The sequence below is a fragment of the Sinocyclocheilus anshuiensis genome, unplaced genomic scaffold (genome assembly GCF_001515605.1).
Source record: "Sinocyclocheilus anshuiensis isolate Anshui unplaced genomic scaffold, SAMN03320099.WGS_v1.1 scaffold136, whole genome shotgun sequence".
In the NCBI taxonomy this organism is placed as follows: domain Eukaryota; kingdom Metazoa; phylum Chordata; class Actinopteri; order Cypriniformes; family Cyprinidae; genus Sinocyclocheilus; species Sinocyclocheilus anshuiensis.
Window position 1 is genome coordinate 487,641 of NW_015554074.1, and position 5,746 is coordinate 493,386.

Below are 5,746 nucleotides of genomic sequence, written 5' to 3' on the forward strand. Positions count from 1 at the left end.
GAGCAGCGTGTATCTGAGCGCGAGCGTCCGGTTTTGTGCGAGAGCAAGGGAAATCCGCGCGCGAGCAGAGAGATTCGCGCTCGCGCATTGTATTAATGTGCTTTCGCGCTACAATAATGCACTATAGATATTAATTATTTTCGCACCTGAATTAAACGTTGTCAAAAGTTATCAACCAATCAAATTTCAATGATGGATCTGTAATTTCTTTACAATTGAATACTACTTAGTCATAATATTAGAAATGAAACGCGTGTTTGGATGATTTGTAAATAACCCAGTTTAACAGTTTAGTCAAACCCTTCTGAATGATTTATCTAAACAAACAAAAAAGCATATGATTCTTAAAATTCATGTGGTCATATGTCACGTAGTATTTTCATCGGTCAGTTGTGGAGGTGTGATTGGTTAAAGCTTTATTTATATAGTACCTTTTAAAACAGTGTATACAAAGTAGCCTATTTTACAGAGAGATGCATGTGTGCGTTTGCAACATAGGCTATAATATGTTGTTTTTAGATAAATTCCTCAGAGACCAACCAGTTGGACAGAGGTTATGTACAAATCATCCAAGCACCCAATTCCTAGCCATTTCAATGTGCTTTCGCGCTACAATAATGCGCTCTCGACATTTGTCATTAAAATAACGCCATAGAAGTGTGCTGGGTGTATGGGGTCCAGAGTAATTTTAGTCCAACAAGTCGCTGAATTTGTCCGCACACTGAAAAAAAAATTAAATCAGACCAAAAACGGTCTCTCAAAAATGTAGTTTTTATTTTCCATATGCAAAAGTGACAAAGGTGCAAAGTGTTTTAAAAAAACAGACCAGAGAGCAAACGTTTCAGGCCGTGCTTTCTTCAGTGCTCATGAGGCAAAAAAGCAGAGTAATTTAACCACCCTTTTCCTCACTCTGGAAGTGTAAAAATCTTGGAGGTTGGGCAGGGGTGCACCAATAATCCTTTCAGCAGTCCGTTGTAGTCTCTTGATATCTGATTTGGTAGCCAAGCAAAACCAAACAGCTTTGCGACAAACACAGGACAGACTCAGTGATGGCCAAGTAGAACTGTGTGAGCAGCTCCTGTGGCAGGTTGAACTTCCTCAGCTGGCGATGTGAGAGTTCCACTTCAGGTCCTAAGAGATAGTGGTGCCCAGGAACTTAAATGACTCTACTGCAGCCACAGTGACGTTCATGATGGTGAGTGGGGGGAGTGCAGGGGGTTTCTTCTGAAGTCCAAAATCATCTCCAATGTTTTGAGCGTGTTGAGCTCCAGGTTATTGTAACTAGACCAGACAGCCAGCTCTTTAACCTCCTATCTGTAAGCAGACTCATCTCTGTCCTTTTAAATTAATACCACCATTAATTTCAAAAAAGGAGCAAAACTACTTAAAATCCATTGACCAGAGGCAGATTAGTGCCACCTGTTTGGAAAAAAATATATAGACAATCATCTTATATAACAGTGTAGTGCCACTACATGCCTGTATAGCCCTATATAACAATGACTTATTTTTATTAGATTTTGCATTTGGATATATATTTTGGGAATTATCACTGAGTGAGTAACATTGTTTTTATTTGCTTATGCCACACTGGGCTTGTATGTCCATACAGGACATCTGGTTAGCTGTGAGAAGCGAGCAGCCATTGGGTGACTAAAAAACCTTGTTGCCACACACCGCTGTACCGATGCTGGTGTTGTGCCCATTTTCGACCCCCTGCCAAATTATTACCCCTCTCGTTGAAATCGCTATCTGATTGCCTAATCCTAACCCCTCCCCCACACCTAACCCTAAACCTACCAATACTAGGGAGGTAATAATCTGGCAGGGGTCAGAATTGGGCACAACACCGGCACCAGTGTTCGTTGCAGTCTTATGTGCAGTTCTCTAGTCTAGGTTGTTATTTTATCCAAATAGCTTATCCGTCACACAACCTACAGTATTTTGCATGATATATTCTATGGTGTTCAGAGGCTCCAGCTGGCAGCCTCCTTCTGTGTTGATATCGCTATGTACATGCATTATGATTTGTATGCAATAATCCACTCATCTGAGCTAAATGTATGTTGTAAGTTCCACCAATATGTTGTTGTTGCTTCTATTCCCTTTTAATCGCATTACACTGGTCTAACGCTGTGGATAGCCAACTAGCTTCCATTTACCAAATTGTATGCTGCAAACACTGTTTGCAAATCAATATTTATATGCGAATAAAAGCCTATAACTAGATCATATCAAGTTTTGACCATCTCTTTATGAACTTTTTGAAGCGTCAGTTTTGGTTGAATTGACATTCAGTGGAGGGACAGAAATCTCAGATTTTATTAAAAATATATTCCTTTGCGTTTCGAAGATGAACGAAAGTCTTCTGATTTTTGGAAACAACATGAGGGTAAGTAAATGATGGCATTCATTTTCAGGTGAACCCTTTAAGAATTACATGTATGAGCATTAATTGTGCTTGACATTAAATTTAGGGAGTTTAGTCCATTTTTTTATTGGAGTATATCATGGCCCACCTTTATAAATAAGACACATTGAAAGAACTTTGGAATTCCATCATGCTAGCAATGTAGAATAACCTGGAAAACAACTTTATTGGAACAGCATGTTAAAATGCTTAAACTAACATAAAATTTATGCTTCTTGTTTTTCTTTTTAACAGGAGGATGAACTTGAGGGCAACACAAAAATAAAAAAAAGGTGTTGGTGAGGCATGATCCCACAGCCAAGGAGGACCCAGCCTCTCATTTCAAGTGTTGCAACCATTGTAGTCACACATTACATCAAATCGCAGTTTCTTATTGTTTGAAATGACAAAATGTGAGACATGCAATTTAAGAATGTTGTTTTTAGTGCATATTCTGACATGAATGAAGACATTGGTTTATTTCTGAATGAGAAGCGTTCAAGAAGTTTAATTTTATCTGAGTGATATGAAGATGTATTTTACTTGAAATTGTAGGAGGGTTCTTATACATTAAACCATTTTAAATGTTTGTTATTTGTTCAATCAAGAAATGTTTATTATTTGGTCAATAAAAGTAATTGATGCAATATCTTGTGTCTGACCATTTTTAGGTAAATTGAACCGAATAAATAATGTGTAATTATTCCTATTGGCTAATTACTGATAATAATAATTAAGTAGATTAACTGATGCCTGACAACAATAGAGTTAATATTACTCAATTTTTATAGATAATTAGTTGTGTAATGTATTAAGAAATATTAGGTAGACTTTACCTAATTTCTTTTAGTGTGTCGTATTTGTTAAATTTAGGTACTCTTTACTCAAATATATAGGATGGAATCTACCCAAACAAATTGAATGCAAATTGTTACCTCAATTTTATTGAGTAGATTCTATAGGTTTGCTTTTACAGTGTTGGGGAATGTATAAAATCCCTTCCACGTAAATACATCACAATTCCAAGATCTAATAAGAGTTGACTTAATAAGCATTGACTTAATAATAAGTACAACACTTAGCAGGTGAGTATAATAGACATGCAAGGGCCTATCCCTGCTCTGGTCTCATCGGACCTAGTTGAAACACCCAGCATGCTTGCTTGATGCATGAGAACCAACGAGGTTCATTCTCTCAATAAAAGCCTAAATTAAAATCTGTTCATCATATAAAACGAGTGTGTCTCTTCAGAAGACTTGGATTAAACTGCTCGATTTATATGGATTTATTTTATGCACAAGAGGCGAGAGCTGGTGTATTTTCCCCAGGCTTAATAAAATGACTTAAGCACCATCACACTCATATGCATACATGGGGTTTATAGTGATGTTCGATTATTGAACGAATCGTTCGTTTCAGCCGGGTTTCAGGATGCAAACAGTAGAGCCGGTTTACAACTTTCGTGACACAATGCCGCTTTACTGTTGGGTAGCAGTCACTGCAGAGCTTGCTTCAGTGTAGACTCGGCAGAAGTGCCAAATTAGGGCGCATAACGGAAGCAAAGGGGGACGCTCATGAACTGCGTTAAGCTAACTGAGACTGTAAACAACATTATTAACTTCCCCTGAATTTCCCTAAATGATCTGAATATCAGCAAATCAAAAGCAAAAAAAAAAAAAGGGGGGGATTCCGCCCATTTGCTCTGCGTAAATGCCCAGGTATACTTCACTTTCCGCGTTCGCACAGCTTTCGGCGTTAGCACATTCTGATGGCTGGTAGGCCGTTCTGAAAAATTAGCTTGCTGCTAATGCCTTGCTGCACCGGCATTGGTGCTCATTCCCTGACTTGTATGGGTCCAAAAGTGTTATAACGATGCAGACTTCAGACTGTAAAAAGAAGCAACCTTTTAATGCATGGGATGATATTAGGCTCAAAATGATTAATAGATGCACACATGCTGCACATTAATGTAATTCTTAACTCTGCAGACACCGGTTGAAAAGCATTTGTTTCAGTGTAGTGACGCACATTTGCAAATTGTTCAAATCGTGTACACCTTAATGAACTGCACTGGGCCTTGTTCGTTGTGTGTGGGGGGGGGGGACGTGAAATGCTCTAAACTGCGAAAATGAAGTCTCAAAATCCAAATTAACCGAACAAGATCGATTCGAACTAGACGTCAATTAATGCACGCATGTCACCTGATCCACATATGCATGGATTCCTTTTTGCATGAGCAATTTATGATATATTAATGCAGAACAGAACATTTTTATTCGCAAACATGTCTGTATTTGTACAAATCGCTGCACAATCATTTAATCCCGAATTCCACAGAATCAAATTGAAAGGCATTTGTTTGTGGTTAGTAAGATAAATGTATAAAATTTATGCAGTACATGGATAATTGTGCGTGCATCTATTAATCATTTTGAGTCTAATTTCATCCCATATTAATGAAGCGTAAAAAAAAAAAGTCTGCATCGTTATACTAAGACTTTTGGACCCATACAAGTCAGGGAATGAGCACCCCCTGCTGGCCGGAATAAAAATATCTCCAGCAGCAAGCTAATTTTTCACAACAGCCTACCAGCCATCAGAATGTGCTACCGCCTTCAAAAAAACAAAACAAAAAAAAACCCAAGGTAAACTTAGTAATTGAGGTGGGGAATTCATGAAAACAACATGTCATGAGGCCAGTTTAATGCCTCAACTGAAAGATGCTCCTTTTCACAGTCTAAAGTTCGTCATATTAGGACTTTTGCACTGATTCAACGGTGTGTATGTGTGTGTGTGTGTTCACTGCTGCGTGTTTGCACTTGGATGGGTTAAATGCAGAGCACAAATTCCGAGTTTGGGACACCATACTTGGCCACAACCCACAAGTCACTTCACTTCATTTTTTCACTTTTTTTTCATCAAAATTAAAACAAACAAGCAAACAAAAAAACTTTTTAAATGTTTTACTTTACATGTAATGAATCTAGAATATATGAAAGTTTCACTTTTTGAAATAAGTTACAAAAAATTTAACTTTTTCACGATATTCTAATTTTTTGAGATGCTGTTGAAAAAAAACAGCATATGCTGGTTAGGTATGTTTTGAAGCTGGGATGCTGGTTTGAGCTGGTTTAAGCTGGTCCTTTGCTGGTTTATGCTGGTCCTTAGCTGGTTTAAGATGGTCCTTAGCTGGGCATGTGCTAGTCCTAAACTGGTCCGACCAGTTTAAGACCAGCACATGACCATCTAAGGACCAGCTTAAACCAACTCAACCCAGCATCCCAGCTTCAAAACATACCTAACCAGCATATGCTGTTTTTTTTTCTCACACACACA